Source organism: Pristis pectinata, chromosome 19 (assembly GCF_009764475.1).
Source record: "Pristis pectinata isolate sPriPec2 chromosome 19, sPriPec2.1.pri, whole genome shotgun sequence".
In the NCBI taxonomy this organism is placed as follows: Eukaryota; Metazoa; Chordata; class Chondrichthyes; order Rhinopristiformes; family Pristidae; genus Pristis; species Pristis pectinata.
In genome coordinates, this window is record NC_067423.1 from 30,736,735 (window position 1) to 30,755,180 (window position 18,446).

Sequence of the window (18,446 nt, forward strand, 5' to 3'; positions counted from 1 at the left end):
TATTTTTGGTCAATTTCAGGATTTTTGCGGGGATCAAAATTGGCTTTGGTACTAAAAAAGGCGAAATCCAACTTCCATCAAGCTCAGCAGAGACTAGAAATTAGACTGCATAAGACCCAGTTTATAGGTGCAGTTGTGATCCCACCTCAGTTATACCCACAGCAAATCATGCTGGAGAAATTGCAGGTGAAATCACGTCTGATTTGAAATTGGAGCAGGTGCTTCTGTGCGCTCTTCACATTACCTGGGTGAGGTGCACATGTAATTCTGCCATTATTCACATAATGCACATTTTAACCTACACTGACATAAATTGGATGAAAAAACTCCACACAATGACCACCAATGAACAATCCCTGTAGAACATCATGCTAGTTTGTTGCTTTTTTCACTCTTTAAAGGAAAACTCTGCTGACCTGACCCGCCACTCCAACAGTGACAGCTCAGACACATTTCAAAGCCTGCTTCACATTAAAAGTAACAGGGAGTGTTTTCTCCCGCACTTAGCTGCTGAGGTATTCATTCCATGAGTGGCTCTGAGGTGATATAGCCAGCTGCTGGCAGCTGGGACATGGCCATGTCTGGCCACTCAGGGTGGGTCTGGGATCTTAGCCAGGGGCAAAGGTGCCCCCTTTGCCACTTGCCAAGAACCTACTCCAGACTCTGAACAACAGAATTGCTAAGGGTCTGGCTTTTTAAGCCAGCTATCACTGAGATTTGTGACATCCTATAAGAAACTCCGCCACACTATAACTGGACTGTGTTCTCCATGGAGGTTAAGATCCCTTTGACTCTCAACTTCCTTGCCACAGGATATCTCCAAATGCTACAGCAGGAGCACATGCAGGAAGGTGCAGGTGCAGGAAGTGTCATCAACTGGAGGTGCTCAAGCTTGGGGTTTTAGCAATTAAGCAACCACTGAGATCACTGCGGGCCATCTGTGAAGCTGAGTGTATCATGGGTGGCATGTTCCAGAAGGTTGTCACCCTGCAGCTGAAGACAGTGTAGGTAGAGAGGTAATGAATGGTTGCCAAACAGACAAAAAGAAGCAGGCAGGTAGTTTTGGAGACCCTCAGCATCTTGCCCCCATCCAGTATTTAGTTCTGAGTGCAAATGGCAGAGAGGGCTCTCCTGCAGTGCAGGTAGATTCAAGACCTACACACCATGGATGACCCAGCTGTACTGGAAGAGAAAAGCCTGGTGAGGCTGCACTTGGAGCACTGTGTTCAGTTTTGGTCGCCCTGTTGTAGGAAAGATGTTATTAAACTGGAAAGAGTGCAGAAAAGATTTACAGGGATGTTGCCAGGACTGAAGAGCCCGAGTTGTAGGGGGAGGTTGGACAGGCTGAGACTTTATTTCTTGGAGGGTAGGAGACTGAGAGGTGATCTTATAGAGATGTATAAAATCATGAGAGGCATAGACAGGGTTAATATATTCAGTCTTTTTCCCAGGGTTGGGGAAACAAGAACTAGAGGGCATAATTTTCAGGTGAGAAGGGAAAGTTTTATTTGGAATTGGAGGGGCAACTTTTTTCCACAAAGGGTGGTATCTATGTGGAATGAGCTGCCAGAGGAAGTGGTTGAGGCAGGTACAATAACAACTCTTAAAAGACAGTTGGACAGGTACATGGATTGGAAAGGTTTAGAAGGTTATGGGCGAAACACCAGTAAATGGGACCAGCTTGGATGGGGCATCTTGGTCAGCATGGACCAAAGGACTGGTTTCCATGCTGTATAACTCTATGACTCTATGAGAAAAGTCAAGACCTCATTACTTAGGGGATTTTATATGTCGCTGAGCAGACAGGCCGAGATGAGATTGGGATGTTGCCTCCCTGCAGCTAAAGGTCAAAGATATCACTGCACTGAACATTCTGGAGACGAGGGTGAACAAACCAGAAGTTGTGGTCCATGTCAGTAAAACAACATAGGTTGGAAAAGGGATGAGGTCCCGCAAGCAAACTTTAAAGTTATTAAGAAAGAAATCTAATAAGCAATGATCGTAGTCCCTGGATTACTCTGGCATCAGTAAGTATGGAAATAGGAGAATGCTGATGAATGCATAGCTGGAGAGATGCCATGGGAGGGAGTGCTTTAGATTACTACTGCAATAGAACTAGTTTTGTGGAAGGTAGACACTGTACAGACCAAAAGGCTACACCTCAATAGGGAAGGACCAATATTCTCACGAGTTGTTGTTGGGGAAGGTTGAAATTAATTTAAATGGGGAGTGGGCATCTGACCAAAGATTCAGAAGGGAAAATAGCATTATTGGAAATGGAAAGAAGAAAGTGAATGAGAGAGTTTGATAGGCGGAGAAAATAGAGGTTTGAAAGCAGGCATGAAAATAGTCTGGCTATACTTAAGGGTATACTGTAAATATTAAATGCAGAGTGTAGTTAAAATGGCAGATGAGTTGAGGGCATGGATAGCCACATGGGAGTATGATATTAAAAAGTTATGGAAATGTAACATAGGGGCAAGACTAGAAACTGATTCCCAATTAAAGGAATTTTAGAGGAGTTGGAAGGGGGATAGAAGAGGAGGAGAGGTGGCAATGTGGTAAAAGAAATGGGATATATTTTGAAGGATTACCAAATGAGGCTGAATAAGCTGAAATAAAGAACAAAAAGGTTGTGAGTATACAACCCACATCCAAGCATTCTGAGGGATGTAGAAATACGTATTTGTAACATGTTCTGGTAACTGAAAAGGAAAAAACAGAAAAAATGGATAATATAATTTACTCAAATATTAACTGGAAAACATTCAGTGTAAAAAGTTATAGAGGGCACAGAATTTCCAATGCATTCAGGAGAACTCTTTTAGCCAATGGGGTAAATTCTAGATTTAGTTTCAGGGAATAAACTTGGAAGGAGTGACAGTGGAAGAGCATTTTTGTAGTGCAGATCATAATTCAATGGAATTAGAAAAGGAAAAGGACAAAAATAATAGGAACAAAGACTGGGGTATGGGCAATTTTACTCAGCTGAGAAGTTATTTGCAAAAGTGGAAAGAAATCAGCTACCTGAAGGAAAGTCAGTCTCAGAGCTACAAAATGCATTTAAGATGGGGATTCAAGGAGTTCAGTGTAAACATACTCACAAAGAAAAGGAATGAGACTGCCAAATCTGGAGCTCCCACGATGACAAGGTGTGTGGCGTGTAGGATAAGATGAAAAGGAGAATTTTCTGTTAGACAATGAGAACTTGATATGTTTCAGCCTGAAAGAGTATTGAAAATACAGGAGTGAAATTAAAAGGGAAATGAGGAAAGCAAAAAGAAGATATGAAAGAAAATCTTGCCAAAAAAATCAGAGGAAACTCAAAGATGCTTTATATGTGCATAAAGAGCAGAAGGATAACTAAGAAAAGAAAACAGCCCATTAAAGATAATAAAGGTAACCACTGTCTGAAGATGAAGGGTGTGGGAATGTTTAATGAAGAAGGGGAATGATGTTATTGTAAAAGGCAAATGAGGGCAAAACATTCAGCAGTATAAACATAGTAAAAGAGGAAGTTTTAAAGGGGTTTATCACATTTGAAAATGGACAAATCACCAGATCTGGATGGAGTATGTCCCTGACTGTTAATAGAAGGAAGAAAGGAAATTGTGGAGGCTGTGACTGCAATTTTTCAGTCCTTCCCGGCTGCAGCTATGGTGCCTTAGGATTGGAGGACTGCTAATGTTGTACCATTGTTTAAAAAGGGAGGAAGGGATAAAGTGCAGTTATAGGCCAGTTAGTTTAACTTCAGTGGTGGATAAATTATTGGAATCCATTCTAAGATTTAATGTAAATCATTTAAAAAAGGCATAGATTAGGCAGTATGGATTTGTTGAGAGAAAATCATCACAAATGACTAATTAGATTGAAGATTTTGAGGAGGTGACAAGGAGATTGGGAGAGGAAATTGCATTTGATAGTCTGCATGGATTTTAGCAAGGCTTTTGACAAGGTCATCAAACTAGTAGCTGTCTACAGAATCCAAGGGAGAATGATAAATTGAATTTGAAACTGGATCAGTAGCAGGAAGCATAGGGTAATGGTCAGTGTATGTTTTTGTAATCAGAACACCATTACCAGTGAGAATTCACAGGACTCAGTGCTTGATCTCATGCTTTTAATAATGTACAGTATTTCACTGAGTTAGATGTAAATATAGCTAGCATGATGAAGAAGTTTGCAGATGATACAAAAATTGACAGGATGTAGGAAAACTTAAGAATGCAAGAAGATATAGATGTTCTGGTCAGTTGGACAGAAAATGGGATATGGGATTTAATCCAGAGAGGTGTGATGTAATGCATTTGCAGAGGTGCAGCAACACATGGGAATATACAATAAGTGGAAAGGTATTGAATGGCATGGAGGTACTTGTTTGATGAGCTTGGCACGTGGGAACTTCTCAAAGGCCTTGCTAAAATCCAATATAAATTATCAAAAGCACTTCCCTCATCCAACCTCTTTGCTGTCTCCTCAAAAACTTCAATCTAGTTGGTCAGTCATTTTGACCTTCTCTCAACACATCTTTGATGACTGATCTGTGCCTTTCTGTATGAAGTTTTATAATGAACCCTGGAATGGTTTCCAATAATTTGTCTATAGACCTGTAAAGGGGATAGGACAGGTCAATAATGTTGTTAATAAGGCATAGAATATAAGAACAATGTAGCGACTCACCGTCCGGTCAGGCGAACCGGCTCGGCAGTCGGGTCGCGCGGTGTCGGAGCGACGAGACCCAAGATGGCGGTGGGCCTCGTCTTTCCCAAGCGACGGGGAGAACCCGTGTACGGGAAAGACTTGATGACGTAGTACTTACGTCATTGCCGGTTGCATTGGGCGGGAACAGTCTCCCTTAAAAGGCCCGCGCAAGGTGGGAAAATAAACCAGTTCTTGTTTGACAATCCTCCGACTAGCGTCTTGTTTTATTTCGCGGTAGCAATCGCTACAGCAAGAAGATTATGTTAGAGCTGTATACAACACTACAGATGACCCCGTGTTACAGAGGTTTGCGCTCCTAGAAAACGGTCCATATTACAATTTTCTGCAATGTGAAGCCACATCAGCTGCACATGTCAAGAAAATCGAATAGAAAACAAATAAATTTTGCTTTTATTTATTTCATATTTTCACATAAATTCCATGAGAGTGAATTTTATTCTGCATCTCAAATTTTTGGGTGGTGATTTGTGAATTCTGTAAGGGCGAATTTCTATTACCTGAATAACCATAATGCAGGGTCACCTGTAGTTTAACAATAGCTTGAGCACTGCAGACAGGTCTGATCACCATATCACTGGAAAGGTGTGATTGCACCAGTAAGGTGCACATGTTTGTGAGAATGTTGTCGGGACTGGAAAATAGGCTGGAGTTGGTTTCTTTGGAACAGTGAAGATTTAGGGGAGACTTAATTAAGGATTCTCAAAAGAGTAAATAGGAAGTATCTATTTCCTCGGATATAGGTTTAAAGTGAATGATAGAATAATTAGAGGAGAGATGAGAGAAGGATTTTTCATCTAGAAGCTGATAGGTCTGCCTGAAAGAATGGTGTAGGCAGAAAAGCATATCACATTTTAACAGTATGTATATATATGCATATTAACTTGAAGAATGATGACCGGCAGGAATATGGACATAGAGCTGGAAGATAAGGGTAGGTTGGTAGCTCTATTTTGACAAACAAGGACAGGATGGCCTTTTCCTGCATTATGAATTTTTACTGATTTTATGATATCTATCTCTGCCTTGTCTCCCAAGGTACTGCTCAGAGATTCACACAGGGACTGATTGCAAATAAATGGGTTTCACCTCCTTGGATTTCATTGTGGAACAGATGGCATTGCCGGCACTCGGATCTTCCCAGGAGATCACACAGTTACTAACAGCATTTATGTGCCCATCAGAGCTCCCCGACTTTTCCATCCCCTAACATGCAACTGGTGGATCATGAGGAGTATTTCCTAGTTCCCCCTTCATCCTGAGAGAGTCTGCACTGGTGGGTATTTTTGGCCCAAGGGATGGATCCCGGTGCACAGGAGTTAATCTCTACTTTCCTGGCTGCTCACAGCAGCATGTTCAACAACTCTAGCAGCTGAGGACACATATATCAAGAAGCACACCAGTAGCAGGATCACAGAAGAAAACACCATAGGCTTCATCAAGATGTGATATTGTTACATACATTAATCTACAGATGCACTGAGGACGGTGTGCTGCGTATTGCAAAATCCTGTCAGCCAAAGGCAGGAGTCAGTGCTATAGGAAGAGCAGCAAGTAGACCCAGGGTCTAAAGGAGCAGCAGGAGCAACAAGGAAGCAGGGTGATAGGCATCAGCAGTGTCATCAGAGCTGAGAAGGTAGGCATCACCATCACAGGATTTAAGAATGTAGGATTTGCATAAGGATCCTGTAAAATAGAATTCTACAATGCAAATGCTGTACACATTTGTCAGGCAGAGGAGTTCAGATGATGCATAAAATTCTTCATGTTCTGCTTTTCGGTCCACCAGCACTGAATATAACACATAGATGAATGAATCCCTGCTCCCATTACTTCAATGGCTCGTTTACAACACCTTCTTATTTCCTGCTGAATGGCATCTCGTGTAAATTTAGACCTCCATGTAAAATAACCTTTTCATGTCCATGCTGCAGATGTCAACAGTGGTGTGCAGCTCACCTGAACATACCTTGTAAGGACGTGACATTGCTTCCTTGTAAGGAGATTCACTCCCCTGCAGGAGACCCCACTGGAGCCTCTTCTGATGGTGGGTCTGGCACTCCCCAGCACACAGCAGCTTCCTCTTGGCATGTATCTTGTTGACCTCAAATTGCCTGTCTGAGTGAATGTGGGAGCTGTCTCCCTTTGCCCTGAAGTTTGTCTCCTCCATTGTAAACATAATGTGTGTTGCTGCTGAATGGCTGCCATGGGGGATGTGTCTTTATGGGTTAAGGCCCTTTCCTGGTTGCTCTGCAGCAAGGTGTCAGCAGATCCGTGAAACCATGCAGGTCCTATTTTAGCACTTGGTCCTTGGTTAAACTACCCTAATGTTTCAAACTAAATTTTGTCAATGTCACCAATTTTGCATGGGATCCAATAAATACAGCCAAGATCAAAAAACAGAAACAATTGCAATACGGTTTCTAACTACCAGACTTTATCTGTGAAGCATGAGAGAGTATGACCTGAATTTGCAGTATTTTACTTACTTTGTCTAACTGCTTGGAACAGAGTTGGTAGGATGCTCAGGTACTAGATTAATGAAGTTACCTCAGAATTCTGCCTAAATGACAAGGTCTCAATTAGCATTTATTAATGAGGTAACCCCCTGCAGTAAAAATCACCCGATTACTGGAGCAATAAAAGGCCACTCCGTTTAACTCATTTTCTATTTGCCTAGTCATTCTGAGAATATACCCAGGATAGCTATGGGGTACAATATTTTTAACAAAAGAACTAGCTGAAGGAAAATTCCTACACAGGTAACCTTGTTCAAACATAATATCTGTTTCTGCAAAGTTTAATGATACTTAATAACAAAGGAATATTTGCACCACACCTTTCCTATTATACTTAATGTCTCATGAAAAGGTGAAAAATGTAAACACTTTTTTATTTTGCAGACATGTACAGATCTGGAAGAACCAGTCAGATACATACCTGCAACATGTTTCAATGATATTGAAGTTTAATCAACATATGAAATATTACCCTGCATACCCTGTTGTTAACATTTATGGCCAAATTCCCAGCTAAGTATGAAAAGGAAAGAAACGTAAAAGAAATGGGCACAAAGTCTAGAGGCTACTGCACTGTTGGATGAGGTATTAAGACAAATTCTTGCTGATGGAGGTAAATGGTCCATTTTTGAAGTAGAGCAGGAAAATTTCTGTGGTGTCTTGGCCATTACCTATTCTTTGACCAAAATCACCGTGGATTATTGACTCATTAACTCATTGTTTGTGAAACAATGCACACAAATTATGTGCCTTGTTTCTTGCATTGCAACAATGATTACACTTCAAGTATCTCATTACCTGCAAAGTATTTTGGGAAATACTTAGGTTGTGAAAGATGGTGTATAAGTATTTCTTTTCTTTTTTCACATGGTTAGTTTTTGTTCTGTGTCTGTTATTAAATAATAAGAGGTTGTCTTTTGAGATTGTCTCTTTCAAGTTCAGAGTCTTCTCTGAACATTTTCTCATATTCAGTCACTTCCATTGATTGGTTGAGCAGTCACACGAACCAATTTCCCAAAAACCAATTAGTCAGTTCATGGTAATAAATATAAATCTATGATCATTATAAAATAATATTTAGGTACAGTTTTACAAAAACATAACAGTAATTGCTGTCAACCAAAGTAGTTTCTGAGACACAGTTTGAAGAATGAAATTCAGTAGTGAGAACCAGAGCCATCTGGAATATTTGGTATAATCAATCTGTGGAAATTTAACTCCCCCCAGTCATTCAATATGGAGCAACAAAATTGCTATCCTTATTCATTTCCAGATTTTCCTCCCTGCTCAAGGCCCATTGAACATTAACAATGAGAGCTTTGCAGATGTTGTGTAATAAAGTGGATCACTCAATGAGTTTGTAAACATGATGTTCAGCTGTATTAGAAATGATAAATACTTTGGTTGATCTGTAGAAGGCAAATCAACAAATTGAAAAACTAATGGCTGGAGTGACTACCCTGGGTCAATAATGTGGTACACTTAGATTGTTTAGTGGCATCAAAGAATTGATTGGCTTGGTGAATATGCCTGTGAAGAAACCCACCCAATCATCCATCCATTAATTGTTCTGAAAAAAAGCTGGCTGCTTCCTTTACAGGCATATACTGCAAGCTCTCCAATGAATAATATTTCCTGCATGCTGATCCAGGGGAAATTTTCCGAAAGATTTATTCAATTTTTTAATTGTTTGTAGGTGACCCAAGAAAAGTTTACTCTTATTATTCAATCATAATTGTCTTGAGAAAGAGGTGGTGACTCATTTTTTTGAACTGATGCAGGGATTTTATTTTAGTTCAACTGATACAACCATATGGCTATTTAGGTCATTTCAGAGGCAAACTAAGTACCGACCATGTTGCATGATCTGAGCCCACTTAGTTCATAGTTCTGATTATCTGTTCATAAAAATTTCCATTTAGAAGCAACAGGAATGGAGAATTGCAGTTAGGGTTAGAAGACCCCAAGATTCAAAACTCTGATAGGATGAATGCCAGAAGATTGATCACTGCACTGAAGGTTTCAAAGCACTGATAAAGTCTTTCCAGAAATTTTTAAACCTGAGCTGAAAAGGACATTGAGCTTGGATATTGTCAATGAAGAACAAACCACAATTGTATTTAAATAGAGGTTAGCTGCAGGTCAACCATGATTTTGTGAAAATGCAGAACAGATGGGAAGGCCTGAATGATTACTTCTGTTCCCATGTTCCTGAAAGTTAATAATGTTTGGCAATGATTTGTGAAACCTCATTAATGAGTGAAATTCAGAGCATCATTTGGCCTTATGTTTCAAGTGATGACACTGAAGAAGGTGCAAGCATTGGGGAGTACTTGCTTAATTCTTGCGTTGGAGTTGGTATATGTACATGAGCTCCAGTGTCTCCAAAGTTAAAGTTTATTTCCCAAAGAAAAGAAGTCCAACTTCCTTTATTACTGCAAATCTCCATGCTAGGAAACATTGCTGTTGCTTCTGTACCTTCTTAATAAACATGCCATTTTTATGACCAGATAGTCATAACAGTGATACTGGTTAGTTTACATCCTCCTTTCTCTTCCTGCTTCTACTTCCTTCACAACCTCCTTCTCCTCAGGTGCTCATCTTATTACTGCTGGGAAGGACTGGGCCCTCATGATGGTGATGGTGCAAAAAGGTTCATGACAACTGTTTTGTTAAATACTCCAGGCCTTCTCCTGTGCAGAGGCTTTGTTTCATGAAGGCAGTGGCTTGTTTTACTGGATTTTGTGTCGCAATATGGTTTTCACTGCATGCATCTGGTCCTCTGGTGCAGCTGCCACATGGACTGTCCAAGAATGAAGCCATCATGACACTAGCCACTTGTCTGCATAATTCATTGCCTGAAGACACCCACCAGCTAGCCATTGTATAGCTGCATTCCCTTTTGTTTCCAAAAAGGGGCAGAGGTGACATGTGGCACCCACAAAGCAATGTTCAATCAGTGTCAACCTGCAATACAGGGAAGACTGCAAACAATAAAAGCACATAGTCTCTGTTGACCTCTCTTGCAAGAGGAAATGAAATGTCATGGAACGTAGACAGACATTGGCAAAGTGGCCCTTGCCCTGCTTTCAGGTCGTGCTTGTGACTGGTGCAAGTGGCAGATTTCATTGCAGACATTTTTCCTCGCTGATGTTCAGAACAAAAAAAATGACCCCTTGAGCGCATTGACCTCCCAGCCCTCTGTACCCTGCCCTCCCCCTTTAAACAACCTCAGTGTGCTCATTATTCCTTCTCTCTAGGATACTCTCTTACAAAAGGGAAAGCCTGCAACAGCAGCCATATCCAGGAGCAACTGATTTTTGTAGGTAACAAATGTCCACCAGTACCTGCCTTAGTAAATTTTTATAGCACAGAAGGAGACCATTCAGCACACCAGTACTTGCCAGCTCCCGTTGGCCCATTCCCCCTCACCGTAGCCTGTAACTAGTTATGTCTCCCATGCTCATCAATTCCCCTTTGATTCATTTGCCACACAAAGGAGTAATTTATGGGAGCCAATTAACCTGACAGCACACCTTTGGGGTGTGGGAGGAAACTGGAGGGAAGAATAAACAAACAAACTGCATGTGGATAGCAACAGAGGTCAGGTTTAAACCTGGGTCCCTGGAAATGTGAGACTAACCATTGTGCCACTGTATTATCCAAGATTACAGGTTTTGTGGAAGAACCTGCTATTCGTATGGTGAGCAGACATCACATTTATGCATGGAAACCCCAAAGGATTTCTAGTCTGTTTCCGTAACCTGTTAACCACAACTACTGTGTCTGTACAGCCCAACTGATCCACCCACTCCCTTCACGACCTGAAAGGGAAAAATATGTATAGAAACCAGCAATGATTCAAAGGAATCAATCAACCTGTGGGTGGTTAATGGTGCCTTTAACTAGCTTCCCACTGCTGAATGAAGTCAGTTGTTTGTGATTAAGAAAGGACTATAGGTGAATGCTTAGCTTCATAATGATGACACTGATGTTTAATCAATGCTGCAAGCTTTTTGGCCTCCAAATCTGCCAGCTGTGGATACTTCTGGTGGACAGCTGCTGCACACTTGCTGATGCCTCTCCATTATGACATCCTGTTCGGTTGACATCATTTTGGAACTCTGAGGAATCATGAGAGAAGGTGCAGTCGAGTAAATGGCATTGATGTACGAGCAGCGATGTACAGAGAGACCGTGGAGTGCAAGTCCACAGCTCCTTGAAAGTGGCAATATAAGTGTATAGGGTGGTAAAAAAAGCTTTTGGTATGCTTGCCTTTATAGGCTGAGGCATTGAGTAGAAGAGTTGATGCATCACGTTGCAGATGTAAGAAACATTGGTTAGACTGCACTTGGGCTATTGTGTTCAGTTCTGGTCACCGCACTACAGGAAGTATGTGGTAGCAACAGAGAAAATGTGGAAGAGATTCACTGGGATGTTGCCTGGAATGCAGGGCTGTAGTTATAAGGAGAGAGTAAGTAGGCTGGGCTGATTCTCACTGGAATGTAGGAGGCTGAGGAGGGACCTTATAGAGGTTTATAAAATTATAAGGGGCATAGGTAGGATAGATAGTCAGAATTGTTTACTCGGGCCAGGGGAGTCTAGAACTAGAGGGCACAGGTTTTAGGTGAGAGGAGAGAAATTTAAGAGATCTGAGGGATAAGCTTTTCACACAGAGGATGTTGGTTATCTGGAACAAGCTGCCAGAGGAGGTGGTAGTGGTGGGTACAATTGCAGAGTTTAAAAGGAACTTGGGTAGGGACTTAGGAAAGGTGCAGAGGGATAGAGTCCTAGTGCAGGCAGATAGTATTAGTGTAGATGGGCATCACAGTCAGCATGGACGAGGTGATCCAAAAGGCCGTTGTCTGTGTTGTTCGATTCTTTGACTTCTCATTTCACCTGCCCCTTTGTTGCTGGGTTGTACCTCAGGAATAGAGGTTGTAAACGGAAACTGGTCGAGTGTGAGGAACTTGCAATTAAGGAATTGTAGAAGGAGCCCATTTAGTCCATGTCCAAAATAGGGTAATTAGTCAATTCGGATTCTAGCCTTGGTCCATGGCTCTGTGAGTTCATCAAGTATAAAACTCTGGCTGTGGCCAACTAATGTCTTATATAGTTCTAACATGATCCCAAGAATGGTAAGCTTTCTTTTTGCCCCTTTATCCACATTTACAACTTGTCCTGCTACCTTAAAGGATCTGTGGACATGCATTAGAAATTTTCTCTGTTTCTCCACACTTCTCAGTATCCTGTTATTGAATGGACTGAAGTGTGTTCACCCCAACCAGCTGCACATGTTCCTGACACCTTGACAAGCTCCACAACTCCACCGACCTTAGACAGACACAAGCCTTCTCGGGACTTTGGCTCTGCAACTGTCCTGCAAGCAGATCAGGCTGCTCGTGGCGATCAGACCTTTAGGCTTTGCATTCGGAGTTCCCCCACCCCCAACACCATTCCAATGGCCTTTAATAGCACGTGCTGCCATTAACCTGCTTTGTTGTTCTTCATCATCTCTGATAGAGATATTTATGGACAGTGGGAATTGATTAAAATCATTTTAAAAGATTAAAAATTATTGAAAAAATTAAAATATTAAACATATATTTAAAGCATTGTTTATAAAACACGGTAGACCAATGTTAACTGATTAAAACATAGATATACAGTGAAATAAAGAGAAATATAGACAGAGGCACCTTGGTCGAAGAGTAACCTGCCAGGAAGCATAAAGGAGCAAGGGAGGAAGGACTGTGGACTTCACCCCAAGAGATCCTGGAGCTACATCCATACATCCAGTACTCAACAATGTATCCAGAGTCTCAGGTTTTCCCAGGCGGTGGTGAAAGAGACCTGCTGCATTTTGTGGTCAAAACTACATCACACCCCCAGACCTGGACTGTTCTGCCCATGGAAGTGAAGGTTACTCCCACCCTTGGACTTTTTGGTCTCTGGATCAATCCAGGTGGAGACAACTGATCCATGCCAGGTAACTTGGATGCACAGATTTGCCAGGACTGCAGTTGGCCCAAAGGTTCAGGGAGTGACAGACTGTGTTTACGTGGTACTCCCAAATTCCACATGTTAACCCTGACTCTTCAAGAACCAGAAAGGTTAACCTTCCCTCATTGTGCAGGTGGTGTTTCACATCAGCAGTAAACATAGCTGGCCACTACACTCATGACAATTCCATCCTCAGCAGGCTCTGTACCCACCATAATTTGGTCACTGTATTGGAAGGAGGGGTGGCTGTTGAGTGAGAACAGTTGTCCTCTCCTTCCTTAGCTACTCACTTAAGCCGAACTTGGGAATTCCTTCAGCACAAACAACACAGCAGGCTGAGATGGGTAATCCTTGCCAACATCAGCAGAAAATAACAGTATCCACCAAGTGCTGAGCTCCTTGTGGTGATCAATATCTACCACTGCCAGAGAACAAACCGAAATCAAAACCCTTAATAATAACAGAAGGCACAGGGAACACTCAGCAGGTCAGTCAGCATCTGTGTTAAGAGAAACTGAGTTAAGATTTCATGTCAATGACCCTTTGTCAGAACTCTGAAAGAGAGAATACAAGTTATTTTAAGTTGCAGAGAGGGTGAAAGGGGGTGGATAGGACAGAGGGAATATCTCTGATAGGATGAGACTAGGATTGTTGTGGGGTTTAAGAAGAAGAAGGTAGATGAAGTCATCAAAATGACAGGAGTTAAATAGAGAACCTGAACAAAAGAACATAGCATCTTTGCAATGCAGAGCTGAAGGAAGTGCCCATTAGGTAAAGCTATGTTAATAGAGAGATTAAAACAGAGACAATATTACAAATTGATGACATCCAGCAGAAATGAACAATTCTGATCCAAACAGAGAAGGTAAGTCACCTGAGGTTGTGGAATTCAGTATTTATTCCAGAAGGCTGCAATGTGCTCTAATTTAAGCTGAGGTGCTGTTCCTTAAGCTTTCTTTGGGTCTCTGCAGCAGTGCAGGAGACCACAAGTAGTTAGCTCAGAGCGGGGGTGAAATGAAATTAAAGCAGCAGGCAACAGAAAGCTCAGGGCCCCCTCTGCAGACTGAATCCAGGTGCTCTGCAAAGTGGTCACCCACTTTGTCTTTGATTTCTCCAATAGCCACATTGTGAACACCACATCCATTACACATTAGATTGTAAGAGGTGCAAGTGATTCGTTGCTTCACTTGGAAGGATTATTTGGGCCCCCGGATGGTAAGATGGGAGGAAGTGAAAGTACAGGTGTTGCATCTCCTGCAGTTGCATAGAAGAGTGCCATGCTAAAGGGAGGGATAGTTTGGGGTGGAAGAGCAGACCAATGAGCTGCAGAGAGAGTGGTCTCTACAGACTGCTGAAAGGGGCGGGAAGGGAACAATCTGTCTGGTAGTGGAATTTCATTTACGGTGGTGGAAATTGTGTTAGATGATTCGTTGAATTCATAGACAGGATGGTTGGAAAGTGAGCACCAAGGAAACTCCATCCATGCTCTGGAAATGGGGGTGAAAGCTGAGATGCAGTCAAAGACTTTGTTAACCATGGTAGAAAGGAAGCCACGGTATCAAGAAGAAGGAAGAGATCTTTGCAGATAACATGAAGATTGGTGGAGTTATGGACAGTAAAGAAGGTTGCCAAAGGATACAGCAGGATATAGATCAGTTACAGATACGGGTGGAGAAATAGCAGATGGAGTTTAATCCAGGCAAGTATGAGGTGTTGCACTTTGAGAGGTCTAATGTAAGGGGTAAGTATATTTAATGGCAGACCCTTAACAGCACTGATGTACAGAGGGATCTTGGAGTCCAAGTCCACAGCTTCCTAAATGTGGCCAAATGGGGTGGTAAAGAAAGTGTATGACATGCTTGCCTTCATTGATTGGGGCATTGAGTATAAGAGTAAGGAAATAATATTGCAATGATATAAAACTTTGGTTAGGCCACACTTGGAGTATTGTATGTTTGTCCCATTACAGGAAGGATGTGGAGGCTTTGGAAAGCATACAGAAAAGGTTTACCAGGATGCTGCCTGGACTAGAGGGTATGAGCTATAAGAAGAGGTTGGACGAATTTGGGTTGTTTTCTCTGGAGCATCAGAGGCTGAGGGGAGACCTGACAGAAGTTTATAAGATTATGAGAGGCACAGATAGAGTGGACAGTGAGAATCTTTTTCGCAGGTAGAAATGTCAAATACAATGACATGCATTTAAGGTGAGAGGGGGAAAGTTTAAAGGAGATGCGCTGGGCAAGTTTTTTTACACAGAGAGTGGTGGGTGCCTGGAAAGGGCTGCCAGATGTAGTGGTAAAAGCAGATGCGATAGTGGCATGTAAGAGGCTTTTAGATAGACACATAAATATGCAGGGATTGCAGGGATATGGATCATGTGCAGGCAGAAGAAATTTAGTTTAATTTGGCATCATGTTCAGCACAGAGATTGTGGGCCGAAGGGCCTGTTCCCTTGTTGTACTGTTCTATGTATCTCAGAAACACTTGTGTGGAAAGTCTTGTCTTCAGAACAGATGGAATAGAGGAGGCAGAATGGGAGGAAGTATAGTTTAGATAGCGATGGGAATCTGTGGGCTTGTATTGGATGTTTGTTGCTAGCCTATCCCTGATATGCAGACAGGGAGAGATCCAGAAAGGGAAGGGAAGAGTCAGAGATGGACCATGTGAAAGTGAGAGCAGAGTGGAATTTGGCAAAAAAGTAGTGAAATGTTCACAATCTGTTTGTGTGCAGGAAACAGCACCAATGCAGTCGCTGATGTACCAGAAGCAGTATTGAGGGTGGGGGCCCGAGTATAACCGAAACAAAGATTACTCCATGTACCCCACTGTAAGAAAGGTGTAGCTTCAACTGGAGTCAAAATTCCAACAGTGACTCACTTACCATTTTGGCATACCCATGTACAAGAATGTAAGCCAAAACCACAGAGTAAAGATAAATACGAAGAGAAAGTACAAAAGTGATCTCTGAGTAAATGTATTGTTTTGTCAATGAGTCCATGTACCTTGCTGGTTAATTAGTTGTTTTTGGCTTTCATGCTTTGTGAAAAGGAATGAAAGTTTAAGGTAGTGGATGAGATGCCAGATTAGTTGTTCTGTCCAAGATGGTGTAAGCTGTTTTCGTGTTGATGGCATTGTGCTTATCTGAGCAAGTGCAGAATATTCCATTATGTTCCTGACAGGATAATGGAGAAACTTATGGATGTCTGGAGGTGAGTTAATTGCTGCAGGAATCCCTCCTGCTCTTGTGTCCACAGTACTTATGCATGTGGTCCAGTCAAGTTCCTAGTAAATTGTGAGCTCCAGGATGTTGATGGTGAGGCACTCAGCAATGTCATTGATTGTTGAGGGTAGGTAATTGGACACTCTCTTGTTGGAGATGGTCAATGCTTGGCATAAATGTCATGCCACTTATCAGCCCTTTCTAAGTGTGGTCCAGGTGTTGCTAGAGGCAGCCATGGATTCTTCAATTACTGGGAATTGCAGATAGAACAGAATCTTATGCAATCATCAGTGAACATCCCCAGTTCTCATCTGATTGTGAAAGATTGTGAAACACTCACTCCAAGTGTTTTTTCAACATGGGGAAGTACTGTTATGTTTGCTGAGGGAGGACAATGAATATTAATCATTTTGACCATGTTTTACATGATCCCATGAAACTTCATGGATTTAGAGTCAATACTGAGGTCTCACAGTGTACTCCTTTCCAACTATACAGCACTATACTGCCATCATTGCAAGGATTATGATGGAGGAGCCTGTCATGTTGTTTATAAGGAATGAATCTGTAAATATGACTCTTTCAGGCTTCAGACAGCTCTTCCAATTTAGGCACCAGCCTAGATGTTCACAAAGAGGATTTAGGAAACCAGCTGGATTCAACCAGAGTCCAAGCAATCTGTCTAGTTTTCAAAGGGCAGTTAAGAATTAACCACATCTGTGGTTCTGGAATCACATTTTGGCCAGACCGGGTAAGGCTGGCACATTTCCTTCCATGAAGGCCAGAAGTGAATCAATAGCTTTTTAATTCCAGAGACCTCTGGATTAATAGTCCAGCAGTTTAACTGCCACTCCACCATTCAAGTATCTTCCAAGTATTTTTAGCCTGGCTTCCTACATCTCTGTTTTCCTGAGCTGCAGCATCCAACCTGGCAGATAGCTGCTTGCCCACAATGGGAGAGACAGCAGCAGACCATGACAGGAAAACACAAGCAGCTCGGAGTCTGGATGAGTGAATCATCTCACCATGAGTAAGCTAGTGAGCACACAACAGTGAAGGCACTGCCAGAGTAGTGGTGGTCAGAGCATAAGTGCAGCCAACCTCAGGGAGGACAGCAGTTTTGTGCTCTACGGATCCAGTGAGACTACTCTGAGCTATGCCTTCGAATCTGCTGGTGGACACATCACACATAGCCTTGTGGCCCCTGCTAACAGTGGAATCCAGCAATATGATGGCAGCAGTCTGCAACTGGCTTGCAGAAGTCTGAGGATATACTCGTGCAGAGATTTGGGTGCCTTTGTGTGTGCTGCTGAAACTCAAATCGTCTTCTGCTGCTCCCTGTTTGGGTCCATGCCCACTGACATTGGGTTGGCCACCACTTCCCCAGTAGAAAGGATGGGCCCCAGGCCCAATATAAAAGGTTCAAGCTTGAGCTCCCACGTTCCTAGATATTTCATGCAGGTTTTGACTGGGCTTGACACTGTCTCAAGCACTTCATTGTGCATGGCACCTGCCTTTTTCCACTGAAGTCCACATCTCAGGACATTAAGGAGGTTCGGCTTGTCACCGAACACTCTAACAAACTTCGACAGATGCACTGTTGAAAGTATCCTGACTGATTGCATCATGGCCTGGTATGGCAATTCAAATACATGGGAATGTAAGAAGCTGCAGAAAGTCATGGACTCGGCCTAATACATCATGGGCACATTCCTCCCCACTATTGGTAGTATCTACAGGAGGCACTGCCTCAAGAAGGCAACATCTATCATCAAAGATCCCCACCATCCAGGCCATGCTATCTTTTCGCAGCTACCATCGGGCAGGAGGTACAGAAGACTGAAGTCCCACACCACCAGGTACAAGGACAGTTACTTCCCTTTAACCATTCGGTTCTCGAGCCAACTGGCAAAACCCAGTCACTACGGTTTAGCAACACTAAGATCACTTTGCACTGAAATGGATTTTGTTTTTTTTTGTTCTAA